This window comes from Hylobates moloch, unplaced genomic scaffold, assembly GCF_009828535.3.
Source record: "Hylobates moloch isolate HMO894 unplaced genomic scaffold, HMol_V3 SCAFFOLD_1, whole genome shotgun sequence".
Lineage (NCBI taxonomy): Eukaryota > Metazoa > Chordata > Mammalia > Primates > Hylobatidae > Hylobates > Hylobates moloch.
The window spans coordinates 131,876,449-131,893,126 of NW_026652276.1; the positions used below are offsets into that span (position 1 = coordinate 131,876,449).

Below are 16,678 nucleotides of genomic sequence, written 5' to 3' on the forward strand. Positions count from 1 at the left end.
AGAGCACAAGAGCACTCATGATCTTCCTATGTTGTCATTTTTAGCCTTTTCCCACCTTGTATGTGCTGAGAGCTGTTCCGCTGCCATTTTCTCTCCCTGCCTCAAGAGTGCATTTAAGTGCAAGTGAATGGGGTGGGATTGTGATTGTTAGAGTGATTGCTTAGAAATCTGCCCTACCCTATCTGCCAGTGTATAAAACTCTACCCATGTTACCAAACTCTGAGAGGATGTGAAACTCTAGTTTTCACTGTGCTGAGCTGATTACCTCAAGTCGTCACCAGGGGGCAGCACCTTCCCATGCCTTTAGACTTAGGAGCCTTGGGGCGGTGGGAAGCTCACACCAAACCCCATCCCTTAGCTGGTCACCTCTTACCTTCCAAGCCTGATCCAAGTTTGGGCAAAACGGATGTAAATGTGTTTTTAATTTTTTTTTCTTATTTGAGAGGGGGGCAATTGGAGGGAGGAAATACAGCTTATATGTTGGCATACACATTTGAAATATTTGGTACTTTATAAGCAGGTGTTTTATGCGTATTCTGTGTTCTTTCCTCTACTGAGAAAATAACTATTTCCTTTGCCAGGGATGCAGTACTCAGCAATGCCTGTTGCAACTGTAAGTTACACCATATTTTCTCGAAGAAACATGGTAGTAATCAGAGGCCATTGTTCAAAGTACTGACTTTAGTCAGCTGACCTGCAATCAAACCTCAGTTTAGGCATTTATTAGCTGTGTGACCCTGGGCAAAGTACTTAACCTCTCTGAGCATCACATACTCATCTGTGATATGAGGGCTGCAATACATTCCTGCTTTCTTTTTTCGACAAATATTTATTGAGAATTTCTTTACTTGTGGAACGTGGTATTATGTCCTGTGTATAATGGTCTTTATATGTATCTCCCAGTTCAATTTCATATAAATTGGCCTCTTGTTTCTGTAACTAGGATTGCATTTCTGTCAAAAGTCTTGGCTTATACAGGGATGCTCAAAGGCCATCCAATCTGAAAATACAAGACAGAGCTGCCTCAGGAAATGCCCGATGATTTAATTAAAATGTGAAGTGTAGCCCACAGAGAGGGCAGGTGTGGTGTAACCCCACCCTGCAGGGGTGAGGCGGGCATCCTCCTTCTCAGTGACTTAGCCTGGATCTGGGATGAGTAGAGGCTTGGAGTAGGTTCCAAGATGGTTCTCAGGACAAAAAGTTGACCCCTGTTTTAGGGAGGCTGCCTTGTGGCCACTGGGCATGCTGATGGTTTGCCATCTAACACTTTATGCCTGTCACTTGTCCCCATTTTGAGTCCAGGCAACTGTGGCCCCTGGAATTATGGAGAGTCTCTTGGGACTCTTGTTATTATTTTTATTCTTACTGAGGTAAAATTCACGTAACATAAAATTCAACATGTTAAAGTAGACATTTCATTTAGTACATTTATAATATTGCACAATCACCCACTGTCTAGTTCCAAAAATCATTATTTTTCTGAGTTTCTATTTTGATATGATTTTAACCTAGGAAAAAAATTACAAGAATTGTACGAAGAACTCTGCATAACCTTCTGCCAGATATATTCACTGTTGACGTTTTGCCTCATTTTCTTCCTGGTGTTTGCTTTCTCTCTTTCTCTCTGTGTATGTGTGCGTATGTGTGTGTGTGTGCATGTGTGTGTGCGTATGTGCATGTGTGTGTGTGTGCATGTGTGTGTGCGTATGTGCATGTGTGTGTGTGTATACACGTATTTTTCCCCAAAAAAACACTTTAGAGCATGATGAAGACATCGTGTCCCTTTAGCACTAAATACTTAGTAGGTACGTATTTCCTTATATGGCCCTATAGTACAATTATAAAACCTGAAAACGTAACATTCATACAATTCTATTATCTAATCCACAGTCATGACTCAAATTTCATCAAATTTTCTTTACACTTTTTCTTTCCTAGACGAGGATGCAGTCCTCCATCCTGTGCGGATTTAGCTGTCTTTCTTTTTGCTCTCCTTTGATCTGGAATAGTGCTTTGCCTTTCTGTGTGTTCTTTGACCTTGGCATTTCTGGGAGAATACAGACCATGATTTTGTGCATCTTCTCTCTCAATTTGGATTTGGCTAATGCTTTTCATGATTAGATTCAAGTACTTATATATCATCTCCCTCCCAAGTGAAAATGGATCCTGATTTCCACATGCTACACGTAGGAGCATTGATTATCCTGTTACCCCTACAAAAACCAGTGATGACGCAGAGATGGCATTTTTCAGCCTTACATTGTAAAGCTGTCCCAATTCTGTGGGCTATAGTGATATGAGGGTCAGTTTCCTGAAGACCATGGAAAATCTGCTGCTATTCCTATAGTTTCGGGTGTCATAGAATGGGAGGTTTATGACTTCAAGACTGGAAGATGGTGATGCAGAAGCACATTGTGCAGCCCTTTGGGTTAAAATCATTCTTTCATATTGTGTGGCCAAATGGAATTTGCTATATGTTCATTCACTTGTCAGATGCTGAGTGAGAAAATGACAATTTACAATGTAAATCCTTAAAATAATTAAGTCAATCTTCTATGGCATTGTGAAAAATTCCCCTGGCTGCCTACTGGGCTCCTGCACACTTTGCCTAGAAGGATGAATTCTTTTCTTTACCTTGCTGTGTAACTTCCCTCTGCCAAGCAAAAGCACCTTGCTACCTTGAGAATAAATTGACAATCTCAATTTTGATATGTTGCTGATTTCGTTTGTGTACATTATTATTAATTTACAGCTTATCTTAGCAGCAGATCCAAGGAAGTGATTCTGCCTTTCTACTGTTTTCTCTCATCCATGTAGCCAGTCTTGCCCAAGTCTTTGTTCCTCTTTCCCCATTCACATCTATTTGATAATTCAGCTTTTCCTAAATAAAATATTTTGCCTTTCGTTTTTAAAGTCGAAAGAGCTATATGCAAGGCTGGGCTCGGTGGCTCACGCCTGTAATCCTAGCACTTTGGGAGGCCGAGGCAGGCAGATCACAAGGTCAGGAGGTCGAGACCAGCCTGGCCAACAGAGTGAAATCCCGTCTCTACTAAAAATACAAAAAATTAGCCGGTTATGGTGGCGGGCCCCTGTAATCACAGATACTCGGGAGGCTGAGGTGGGAGAATCACTTGAACTCCGGAGGCGGAGGCTGCAGTGAGCCAAGATCGCGCCAGTGCACTCCAGCCTGGGTGACAGTGTGAGACTCCGTCTCAAAAAAAAAACAAAAAGAGCTATATGCAAACATTCAGATTAAATTTGGATTACTTTTAAGCCACATGAACAAAATTCCCCTCGCCAGTCTGTTCCCTCTAAGAAAAAAATTATCTGTTGCCTTTTTTTCTTAAGCTATCAATTTGGAAATAATTTGGGGTTGACTGAACTGTTGCAACCATAGTATAGAGTCCCTGTTCCCTTTACCTGGCTTCCAGCAATGCTAATATCATACACATTATGTCTTACACAAAGTATATTTATCAAAACCAAATATTAACAGTGTGTGATCCTGTTAACCAAACAGCAGAATGTTTTAGGATTTCACCAGGTTTTTCCCTGATGTCGTTTTCTTTCCTCAGATCCCAGGTAGCATTTAGTTGTCACAGTCTTGTTCAACCTGTGACAGCTTCTCAGTCTTTCCTTATTTTTAATGGCCTTGATATTTCCTAGCAAGTCTGCTCATGTGTTTTGTAGACGGTTCTTCAACTTGGGTTTGTCTCATATTTCTCATGGTTAGACTGGGGTATAGGTTTTTGGAGAGAACCTTACAGAGGCAACGTGCCTGTGCCACATCGTATGAGGAGGTACGTCTCTCCTGACTTTTACAATTTTTATTCTCTTCTATTGTGTGATTTTAAATATCTTTCTATGGTGGCTAATACTGTTTGTTTTTTTTTAATTAAAAATTTTTTTTGAGACAGGGTCTGGCTTTGTTGCCCAGCTGGAGTGTAATGGCGTGATCTCAGCTTACTGCAACCTCTGCCTCCTGGGCTCAGGCAATCCTCCCACCTCAGCCTCCTGAGTAGCTGGGACTACAGGCGCCACCATGCCTGGCTAATTTTTTCTTTTTGTTTTGAAGAGATGGGGTTTTGGGTGTTTTTGTTTGTTTGTTTGTTTTTGTTTTTGTTTTTGTTTTGAGACAGAGTTTCACTCTTGTTGCCCAGGTGGGTGTGCAATGGTGTGATCTCAGCTCACTGCAACCTCCGCCTCCCGGGTTCAAGTGATTCTCCTGTCTCAGCCTCCCGAGTAGCTGGGATTACAGGCGTGCACCACCACGCCCGGCTAATTTTTTGTATTTTTAGTAGAGATGGGGTTTCACCATAGCCAGGCTGGTCTTGAACTCCTGATCTCAGGTGATCCACCCTCCTCGGCTTCCCAGAGTGCTGGGATTACAGGCGTGAGCCACCGTGCCCAGCCAGGGATGGGGATTTTCCATGTTGCCCAGGCTGGTCTCGCACTCCTGGGCTCAAGCAGTTATCCTACCTTAGCCTCCCAAAGTGCTGGGATTGTAGGTGTGAGCACCACACCTGGTCCATACTACTTTTTATTTTATTTTTATTTTTTTCTTTTTTTATTATTATTATACTTTAAGTTTTAGGGTACATGTGCACAATGTGCAGGTTTGTTACATATGTATCCATGTGCCATGTTGGTGTGCTGCACCCATTAACTCGTCATTTAGCATTAGGTATATCTCCTAATGCTATCCCTCCCCCCTCCCCCCATCCCACAACAGTCCCCAGAGTGTGATGTTCCCCTTCCTGTGTCCATGTGTTCTCATTGTTCAATTCCCACCTATGAGTGAGAACATGCGGTGTTTGGTTTTTTGTCCTTGCGATAGTTTACTGAGAATGATGGTTTCCAGTTTCATCCATGTGCCTACAAAGGACATGAACTCATCATTTTTTATGGCTGCATAGTATTCCATGGTGTATATGTGCCACATTTTCTTAATCCAGTCTATCATTGTTGGACATTTGGGTTGGTTCCAAGTCTTTGCTATTGTGAATAGTGCCGCAATAAACATACGTGTACATGTGTCTTTATAGCAGCATGATTTATAGTCCTTTGGATATATACCCAGTAATGGGATGGCTGGGTCAGATGGTATTTCTAGTTCTAGATCCCTGGGGAACCGCCACACTGACTTCCACAATGGTTGAACTAGTTTACAGTCCCACCAACAGTGTAAAAGTGTTCCTATTTCTCCACATCCTCTTCAGCACCTGTTGTTTCCTGACTCTAATGATCGCCATTCTAACAGGTGTGAGATGGTACTTCAAACTATACTAAGACTACAGTAACCAAAACAACATGTTACTGGTACCAAAACAGAGACATAGATCAATGGAACAGAACAGAGGCCTCAGAAATAATGCCGCATATCTACAACTATCTGATCTTTGACAAACCTGACAAAAACAAGCAATGGGGGAAGGATTCCCTATTTAATAAATGGTGCTGGGATAACTGGCTAGCCATATGTAGAAAGCTGAAACTGGATCCCTTCCTTACACCTTATACAAAAATTAATTCAAGATGGATTAAAGACTTACATGTTAGACCTAAAACCATAAAAACCCTAGAAGAAAACCTAGGCAATACCATTCAGGACATAGGCATGGGCAAGGACTTCATGTCTAAAACATCAAAAGCAATGGCAACAAAAGCCATAATTGACAAATGGGATCTAATTAAACTAAAGAGCTTCTGCACAGCAAAAGAAACTACCATACTGCTTTTTAAAGTGGAATGATGTGGATCGGTTACTTGTTTTTTTTCATGCAAAATCCTTAAAACCTGCTTAGGTTATCTGTGTAATATGGGATATCCCCATGAAAGAATATCAACTTAGAACATCGCTTTCTCTACCCTAAATACTTTCTTCAGCCTTTCAACTCCACTTGAAAAACATGGATGTATCACTTTGTAAAATGTTATACATTGGAAGAAATAATGCAAGCGAAAAAGAAGTGATTGAGTGAGTGTATTTGTCAAGGTTCTTCAGAGAAACAGAACCAATGAGATATATATACACACACACACACACACACACACACACACAGAAGCCAGTGGAGAGCCGGAGATCAGAGAGCTGCTGGTATAGAGGCCTGAGAACCAGAAGGACCAAAGGCAGGAGACTGGTGTTCCGGCTCAGGCAGTCAGGTAGAGAGTGAATTCCATCTTCCTCCACCTGTTTGTTTATTTGAGCCTTCAGTGGACTGGATGATGACTATCCACACTGGGGAACCATCTGCATGACCCAGTTCACCTTTTCAAATGCTAATTGATATGGTTTGGCTGTGTCCCCACCCAAATCTCATGAATTGTAGCTCCCATAACTCCCATGTGTTGTGGCAACAACCCAGTGGGAGATAGTTGAATCATGGGGGCAGTTTCTCCCATGCTATTCTCGTGGTGGTGAATAAGTCTTACGAGATCTGATGGTTTTATAAGACGTTTCCCCTTTGCTTGGTTCTTATTCTCTCCTTGCCTGTTGTCGTGTAAGACATGCCTTTCACCTTCCGCCGTGATTGTGAGGCCTCCTCAGCCACGTGGCACTGTGAGTCCATTAAACCTCTTTTTCTTTATAAATTACCCAGTCTTGGGTATGTCTTTATCAGCAGCGTGAAAATGGACTAATATACTACTAATGTCTCCCAGAAACACACTCACAGACACACTGAGATAATGCTTCACCAGCTATCTGTGTGTTCCTTGGCCCAGGCAAGTTGACATGTACAATTAACCATCACAGGAAGTTCCCCAGTGCCTAACTCCCTCCTGAATCATGCATTGGCTATCTTGAGTTTTGGGGAGGGGCATTTATTCGGTTTGATGGATCTGTGGATATTTTAGAAAGCTGATTTCAATCTATAAAGTAAACCTCCCCTTCAAATACAAAGAGTAACATAGATACAGATTTTATCTAATTTCCTTTCAATTATGACCTCTCTAGGTCCCCGTATATACCACATAGTAAGCAGTGAGTCAAGGAAAAGAAGGGCCAGAGTAATCCACAAACCTTAATCAATCCATGACCACCCAGCAGCTGGAGCAGTCACTCTCTAGCTTTGTCTCATTAGGTACACACTAAATTAGAAATCTTTAAGTAGTGTCCTCTTGAACACAGAGTGACAGGAATGAAATGCGACACATAACAGAGGAAAACAAATACAAATAGTTTTAAAAATAAAGTCAGTCTTTAGAAGGAAGGTCACTTTTGTTTATTTCCTAAGATTTAATTCAAATTATTCTCAGAATACATTTTAAATTATTGTGCTGTAACTTGAATATTACTAATTACTATGCTTCCAATTGGGGAAAACAAAGAGATTTAATTAGCTCCGAAGTTTGAGAACTATTGAAAGAAGCACTATTCCCATGCCACTTCTTTGTACTTTCTTGTGCTCATGATGTTTTTAATTGCTAGTATAATTTGCTTTATGTGTGAATGTGTTTGGCAACCATTGACACAGAGTGGAGTATCATGAGTTTTACAAGCCACTCATAGCAGAAAGTTTTCTTGACAGGGCACAGAAAATGAAACCTCAGATTTGCTTTATTTGACAATCTTCTGCTAGAACTTGCTATGTTTAGAGTTCTCATTCTGAGAGTATCTAATTGGAAAGGTGGTCTTCTTTAATTTCTTGAAGCTCTTAATTTCAGTTCCACTGGAAACTCTTCTTCCCACCTTTTATCTAGTTTGTAACATACAATGTCCATTTCTGCTGGGTCACTTTTCCCACTGAAAGATACATCTACAGTCCTTCCTAAGCATTTTTAACGGCTGCACCATATCTGTACTCAGGTATTGAGCTGTGTCTTCCATATTGGTCTATGCCAGTATTGTCTGACATTGATTGTATAGTCGTCTAAAAGCTGTAACTGTGTTTTCCTTTTCCCTTCTTTACTTTGTTTTCTAACTTTTGTTTACTGCAACAAATACCAGCATAAAAGTAATAGAGAAATAAAAGAAAATGAGTTCCATGTTTCTGTAACAGTGCATCCGTTAGTTATTTTTATTTTCTGTTTCCTTCCAGTTTTTGGTCATTTTGTAAATGGTCAAATAATTGTAATAGGAGGGAAGAGATTATTCTATGTTTTACTTGAAGCATTATCTCACAAGCACTTTTTCATAGTGTTATACCACAATTACTTTTATGGCTGTTCATTCCATTGGGTTGATGCATTGTATATATTTTGATATTTTTAATTACTGGACATTCAATGTTCTAGTATTTTTGTAAGCAATATTATATTGTGCATTTTTATTCTTACAGGTTTGTTTCCTTTTCACTTATCTCACTGCAATAGACCAAAATATTTGGAGACTTTCATGGTTGTTAGGCTATATTTGCTTTTTGTTTTGTTTTATTTGTGACTATTTTTAGCACATTGTCATTTATAAGAAAGTGCTTTGTCAATACATAGGGAGGAGGTGACAATAAGGAAGCAGTCCGTTTCCGTGTAAGTATTGTTAGGATTCTGAGGAAGCTCTTCTAGGAAATGACAGTGAAAGTATAATAGTTGATGAGTCTTTGGGGAGCTTGGGAAATTGTTGAGACGTTAAAGGCCATTCTGAAATTAATTTGTCTAGCCCATCGTAGGCTATACTGAAATTATTATCTCTAGTAAATGACAGTATATTCTCAGCTATATCCAAAGACTATTGTAGAACCAGCCACGATCTCCTGTATATCATTCTAAACATCACTTGAAAGTTCTTTCTTGTGTCTAATCTGAATCCTATGCTGCTGTGAAAATCATTTTCAACTATTGCAGTCCAACTTGGAACTAAAAGTAACTATGTTCCTATACACTGAGAACAGAGACACTGTCCATTCTAAAGTGATCACGAGTCATTTGTTGGTTTTGTTTTGTTTTCTTTGACACAGAATCTCACTCTGTCACCCAGGCTGGAGTGCAGTGGTACAATCTCGGCTCACTGCAACCTCCGCCTCCTGGGTTCAAGTGATTCTGGTACCTCAGCCTCCCAAGTAGCTGGGATTACAGGCATGCACCACCACGCCCAGCTAATTTTTTGTATGTTTAGTAGAGACGAGGTTTCACCATGTTTCCCAGGCTGGTCTTGAACTCCTGAGCTCAGGCAATCTGCCTGCCTTGGCCTCCCAAAGTGCTAGGATTATAGGCATGAGCCACAGTGCCCAGCCTGTTGGGTTTTGAGTTGGGCACGGGGAAGAGTGAAAGCCAAGTGTCCCCAGAGGGTTAAGAAACCTGTTGGAAGATGACCTTGGGTGTAACTCCATGGTGGGCTGCCTGTCTCAACTGCTGTTTGGTTTCAGCTGTCCTAAGGGGAAGACTGACTCTGCAGCCTGACAATACCTTCTGTGATGTGTTGCTATTGTCATGCCGTTCCAACTGGACATTGAAAATTTGCAGACAAATGTAAAGAGATTTGGTAGTGACTAATTTGCATTGCACAAGGTGTTGGTAGTAGTGAACAGCTTGCTATGAAGCCCATATTCAAAATTTGGAAGGAACAAACACTATGGATATGCTCATCTCACCAAACTACCCAGCCTATTTTTCTTTCACTCCTTTTCTTTGTCTCCTTATTATTCTGCTGGTCATTTTCTCTTTGCAGTGTTTCAAATGCTGTTTCTCTTTTCTTTTCCCGCCTTCCTTTTTCCCTCTCACTCATTTTTTTCTATATCACCTTTCTCTCTGTTCCCTCCACTTCATCTCAGGTCTCACTTCCCCATTGATTTTTTACCATTCTTAACCCCTTTCCTCTTTTATTGGGAAAATAGGCTTTAAATTTGGAGTGTGCTAAGAAAATGTCGCTTTATGCTGAAAAACTGCAGGATTCAGGGACTGCATTTGTGGTGTGGCTTATTGATAGAAGAGAGGCTATGGAAGCTGGTGCTTACAAGTGATTAAAGGTGCCGGCTCAGTGTCTCAGGTGGACATGATTACGTTGTGGGACAGCTGGGTTCCATTTTAGCCTGATATTGACCTCTCCTTGCCATGTAATTAACAGTGTGCCAGCCACAGATCATAAAGTGAGTGCCGTTCAATGAATAACATCAGGTACTGGTGCCTGGAGTTTGTTGTACCCGTGGGACCTAGTGGGCACGGGGCATGCCTGGATATCTAGCCAGGAGTGACACTTAAGCTCAATTGCTGGATGCTAGATTACAAGAGCTCTGACATGCATCCTCAGCCGCTCGATACAGATGGCTGATGAGTTCTGAAGCTTCACGCTGATGTGTCCAGGAGCCCAGGGGCAAAGTGACCCTTTCCTCTTTAGGCACAATGCCTGCGTCGGCTGTTTAGAAATCATCAGAAAACATTTTAATCTTAGGGGGCTCAATTTTTGGTGATTAAACTAGACTCCTAAATAGAGTTCTCTAAACCCCAAACACAATGAACAGAGATTCATAGTGAAGTAGGTTTGCCTCCCTGAATGAGTGTTGCAGTGAATCTCATCCTTTTCTTGGCTTTGGTGTTGTGTAGTGATTAACAAAAACGTGAGATGAGTGCTGGGCACCTTTATAGGAAAAAGGAAGTGGGAGGGTATTAAGCATAGCATGGATCCTCTCATTTGCTTGAGATGTGTAAAATTAAGTTGGGGTAGAATGGGGAAGGGCACAAGACTAAAGATTTAAACCCCCCAATCATGGTTTCATTTAATATGTTAAGGAATTTGATGAGGTAATTGGACAGATTCAGGGCAAAGAGAGAGCAGGGCTGAGTATCAGTGATCTTCGGATAATCACTAAGGTATTATTCAGGACAAAAGCCAGATGACGTTAGCTTCACCAGAAGATGGGCTGATGTGGCCATGGATTCAGTTAGTAATTCTTGTAATTGCTAGGGCTTGGGGCAGCCGCCATCATGTGGTTTATCTTTGTCTAACCTCACTAAAGCCGGCCGAGCAGGCAATGTCTGTTTTGGGCTTTCAGGTTTGGGGTGGTGGTTCTCAGTAGAGGCTGAAGGGGAAAGAGAGGCCTTTTAAAAAGAAAATATTTCTTTTCTCTTCTCTACATAAGTTTTGAGCTTAACAGGCTTTGATCAAAAAGAATTTCACGTTGGGTTTATGTTTTGAGTTACATCTCCTCAAGACGCTGCCATGGGGCTGGAGGAGAAGGTCAGAGAGAGGGAAAACTTGGACTGTGCTGAAACCCCTTCAGGCTCACTTATTTAGTTATTCACCCAAAAACAGCAGCGTGGACTAGGAGCTATCTGTGCTTTTGCAATGTAGCTTCACTACTTAATTTGAAATAAATTCCCTTATAATAGGTCCAATGTATATAATCCAAGGCAGATTTGAAATAACATTCAAAGAGTTTTTGGCCATCCACTCCATTGCTGCCTTCCATCAATGGGGATTTCTGTGACGTGGCTTGTACTCCCTCAATGGTCCTTTTTCTTGGAACCTCACATGGTAACTTTGGGCCAGAAGATGGTGTAGCATGAACAAGAAGAGGTGGCCTGCAGTCCTAGGTGCTGGTCCATACTGGCCAGGACAGGGAATACGGGATATCATATAGTCTCTAAATATAATTTCAAAGAGTGCATCTCTAGAGTGAAATGAGTTTGCCTTAAATTCTGTGCAGTTGCAGATGATGTAATCCATTTATAAACATTTTATTAGGCAGATTAAATTAAGATACAGGAAATGCTATTTCACATTTCGTTGAAGAGGAAAGTCAAGTCTTGTGAACATTGTTTACTATAACAGAAGGTTCTTACGTATCCATCTCAACTCAATTTTCTCATTGTTTCAGGATCCGAATTCCCTGCTGCCTTCTACACCTTACACAGTAGAAAGTCAATCTGCTAGGAGCTTGCTGAGATGAGTAAGAGCCGTCTGCTAGTGAAGGGAAATTTGGACTCAATGAAAATAGTCAATGGAAACCTCTGTTTGCTGTATCAAGCATGCAGTACTTATACATGGAACAAATTTTTTTTTAGCTTCAATGTTGTAAGGAAGATGGCAATTTTCCTTCTCAGCGTAACATATAAATGCACTACTTGGAAATCGAGTAGTTGGCTTGAGTTCTATTTCTGGTATTGTCGGCGATGTACTCGCCTAAGACAAGCCCTTTGACCACCAGCTATAGACTCTAATATCCTAGTCAAGGTTATTAGTACCTTCTGATAGCAGCTTAGCTCCTCCATTTACAGCAAATCTTACTTTTTCTGCATTCAGCTGATGAAGTCTATGAAAGAATAGCAGGAATAATAAGCTAGTTTTGGTGTTTTGGCCTTTTGGATAGGAATGCAGGGAGGAAATGAAATGAAATGAGGGATGCCTTGAAATGTCTCACGTAGACTTTCTTATGTTCAGAGAAATACAGAGAGAACATTTCCTAGATATTGAGAGTGAATTTCTTTTCTTGAACTATCTTAAGTGCCTCAGAAGAGGACTTCAGTTTGAGATGACTTTTTTTTTTTTTTTTAATGTAAGCACAGACAATTCTGTCTCCACCCTCAACCCTTTACAGAATTTCTGAGAACGGCGAATTTCAACGAAGGGGAGGAACAGAAATGAAGTTGACAGGAGAAGCCATCTAAAATTAAAACTCTCCATATGGAATTGCTTTTTCTTTTCCTCCAGAGAGTGTACTCACTCTAAGTCAGCTCTGTCTTTGAACATTTTCTTACAGGGTAGTCATTGGAGGCTCTGATAACTCCTAGCTTCTATTATTGTCCAGCTTGTATCTTTTAAATGTCAAGACTATGTTCTTCCAAATGACAAATTTTTATTTTTAAAATATTTTTACAAACTTATATATTGAACAGATAATAGTACAAAATTCAAAAACAAAAGACCCAACATGGTGAATTTTGTTGATTTTTAGTCTTTGGATTGGATCTGATTGTATTTAGAAGTTGATGGGGTATAAGTAGCTCTCTAAGCTAGATTCTTTATTGCTTCGCATCAGTCTAAAATGTATTAGAAGAGAAAGGCGGCCGGGCGCGGTGGCTCACGCCTGTAATCCCAGCACTTTGGGAGGCCGAGGCGGGCGGATCACGAGGTCAGGAGATTGAGACCATCCTGGCTAACGTGGTGAAACCCCGTCTCCACTAAAAATACAAAAAATTAGCCAGGCATGGTGGTGTGTGCCTGTAGTCCCAGCTACTTGGGATGCTGAGGCAGGAGAATGGCATGAACCTGGGGGGCTGAGCTTGCAGTGAGCCGAGATTGTGCCACTGCACTCCAGCCTGGGTGACAGAGCGAGACTCTGTCTCAAAAAAAAAAAAAAAAAAAGGCCTGGTTACAAGGATAAACTAATGGATTATTTTTAACTAATAGCAAGTTTACCTAGAAATCAGATATTTAAATACTGCTGCTGTATCTATATTTTTATGTCCATATTTTATTGTCCACAACGCCACTGATTGGTAGATACACATTTTATGTACAACTGAGAAAAAGAAACCTAGCCAGTTAAACTATTTCCCAGCACCTCCCATTATTTAAATGATCTCTCAGGAAGGAATTGAGTGTATCTAATATATTTAAAAAATATATTTATTGAAAGAACTCTTCTGGACTTAATGATATATAGGCATTTATCATTTAACAGTCTTATAAACATATAAAAAATACAAGAAAAAATACATCAGATAAGTTTTACTCCTGAAACTTCTATACAAGAAAGTTTAAGTCTTCTGAATCACTTTCAACTCAAGACTTCAGTGTTTATATTTTGCCACACAGTTTGCCCTTTGTGGTATAAAGAATATTGGTGAAATAGTTTTAAAATAATTTTTTTTTGTTTATTTTGCATTAACATCTTCTACAAAGTTTCTGGAAAAAATAAGTTTATAAAATGAAAGTTCAGCCAGGCATGGTGCTCACACCTGTAATCCCAGCACTTTGGCAGGCCAAGGTGGGTAGATCACTTGAGGCCATGAGTTTGAGACTAGTCTGTCCAACATGTTGAAACCCCATCTCTACTAAAAATACAAAAATTAGCCCAGCAAGGTGGCACTTGCCTGTAATCCCAGCTACTTGGGAGGCTGAGGCACAAGAATCGCTTGAACCCAGGAGGCAGAGACTGCAGTGAGCTGAGACAGCGCCGCTGTACTCCTGCCTGGGTGACAGAGTGAGACTCTGACAAAACAAACAAACAAACAAACAAACAAAAAAAAAGCAAGGAAGGAAGGAGAAAGAGAGAAAGAAAAAGAAAGAAAGAAGGAAAGAAAGAATAAGTTAGTTCACTGATGCTGAGTTCTTAAGCTGTTTACCACTGCAGTTTTGTCATGTTAACACAATTCTGACTGTTGCTGGGCTGGAAATGTAGAGGAACAGATCCCAGCACTTCCAACCACCATTTGGTGCCTAGGGTTAGTAACTGCTCTGGTATATCTCAGGGTTTTCATTACAGTTGCTGAGATCCATTCTGCTAATTCAATTCAATGCTGAATTTTTAAGCATTCACACATGAAAATTGCTTTGCGACTGCTGTCCATCTGACTGCAATTGAAGGATGCCATTCATTGTGAAATTCTACCCAAATTTAGAATTGGTAATAGACGAAAAGAAATGTGCATCTGGGCAGGGCGCAGTGACTCATGCCTGTAATCCCAGCACTTTGGGAGGCCGAGGTGAGTAGATCACCTGAGGTCAGGAGTTTGAGACCAGCCTGGCCAACATGGTGAAACCCTGTCTTTACTAAAAATACAAAAAAAATTAGCTGGGCGTGGTGGCGTGCACTTGTAATCCTAGCTACTCGGGAGGCTGAGGCAGGAGAATCGCTTGAACCCCGGGAGGCGGAGGTTGCAGTGAGCCGAGATCCTGCCATTGCACTCCAGCCTGGGCGACAAGAGTGAGACTCTGTCTCAAAAAAAAAAAAAATAAATAAATAAATAAAAAGAAATGTGCATTTTAGAGCTAATGAAAGATAATGATTAAATATAATTTCTAGAATTTTTAATGTTTCAGATGAGAATTGTGGACGTTCACTGTGCTCATAAACCAAAATGCTAAGTCAAAAGCAAAAGCTCTTCCTGTTGGTTCCTAAGTGCGATGATTGGGTTTTCACATTCATGTGTGACATGTGCCTCCCTCAAATCTTGTGATGATGTCAGCACGTGACCCATCTGACATGGGAAGAAAAGTGAAAATGTAAAAAAAAAGCGCAAAAGCTTGAAATTTTGAAATGTCTTAATTTCTTAGCGTGATTATCCCCTTCGTTAGAATGTTCGCAAATATTAACAATACATTTTTTTCAAGACATCTAAAGTGACTCAATTTGCACATTTTAAGTGGCAGGTTAAAAAAATTTTTTCCCCTAATAATTCAAACATTTGTTTTACTGTAAGAAATTCAGAAATCTGATTTAAGGATGACCTTCTAATTGAAAAGAGGAAAAGCAATGGAAAGATATCTGTATTTGTAACTGAAACTGGCTCAAATCATAGCTGTATTCTCCTTTTTTTGAAATGTGTAGAATAATAGCCAATGGGTTAAGAAAAATTATTTAAAACTTGAAAATAAGGCAACCAAGTAGAGCAGCACATCCTTGCAATGTCATATTGGAACATTTTTAAAATAAATAAACCTGACCAAGGATTATTTAATTATTCAGGAGAACTTCTTTATGTTTAACTTCTGTTTTTTACTCTTAATTAGAGTCTAGACACTGGGAAGTTGTGTGTTAATGTTTAGATTTTTGGCAGTAGCTGTCTAGTGGAAAAAGGAACCCTATGCGTTACACATTTTAGGACATTAACCAGCTTTGCAGGTAACCTAGCAATTTTATACAAAAATTTTCAAAGGCTAGGAACACCTTCTCCATCAGCTCTCTTTGTATCAGCCTTATTATCTTGCCAGTTTCTTCATTATTGAGTTGAATAAATCTTGACATATATTTATTCTATATTTTTACAAGTCTTGTTTTCAACTTTAAAAAATTTTTTCACTCTGTCAAGATTTAAACCTCTTAAGTGAAATGGTTACTACTCGTCATTATGTTATATATTTATAGGTTGACAAGTGCTCCTGGTAGTAGTTCATAGTGACCTGCAGAGATGAAAATGCATGTTTACGAGGTTTGAATGTAGATTGCTGAGCCTGTGCATGACTTAGACTTCATCAAGTGACTCCAATGTGATTAGCAAATGAGTCTCCTTGTGTGGATGGAAGAGTTTCAGGGGCCAGAGCTGGCCTTGTGCAAGGAATCTAGCCAGAGTATTTCAGAAGAGCCTGGGGATGCAGTGGTGCCCCACGAGGCAGCTGTTCGTCTTTGCCCCTCCAGCACCTGGTGTGGGGTTTTCTAAGCTCTCAACCACGTGTGTGGTGGTTTCCCAGAGTTACCATCCTTGTCCTTCAGGGGATTTGAGGAGATTCATCTGTTTGCAGAGGCTCCAGAAACACAAGGTTGGGCAGAATGATCTCTTAGGAAGAATTGAGTGTATCAGACATTAAATTTACTTAGTTCCAGTTTACCCCCACCCTGCATTTTTTCTTATCTCTCTCCCTCTTCCATTAATCCCGTTTTTCTCCCTCCTTTCCTTCCCTCCTCCCCTTTTTTTGTGTTGACCTATCTATTTACAAACTCCCCTCACTTGAAATGTTGTGGAAGATTACATCATGCTTAACTGAGATATATATATATTTATTTGATTACCTGAAGGCTTTCTTTAATGCCTTAGTGGAAGCCTTTATGGTAAATGCCAATCAATGAAACACAGGGAGTAGAAA

At 40.3% G+C, this 16,678-nt stretch overlaps 1 protein-coding gene and 1 non-coding gene across 9 annotated transcripts in view; both read left to right on the forward strand.

Moving 5' to 3' along the window:
• ELMO1 (engulfment and cell motility 1) overlaps window positions 1-16,678 on the forward strand; it is a 594,699-nt gene that overhangs the window by 263,870 nt on the left and 314,151 nt on the right. The gene's annotated exons all lie outside the window — the stretch shown is intronic.
• Window positions 14,980-15,081, forward strand: LOC116809952 (small nucleolar RNA U13). The gene has a single exon (XR_004370111.1). It is a non-coding gene; the product is annotated as a small nucleolar RNA U13 (small nucleolar RNA).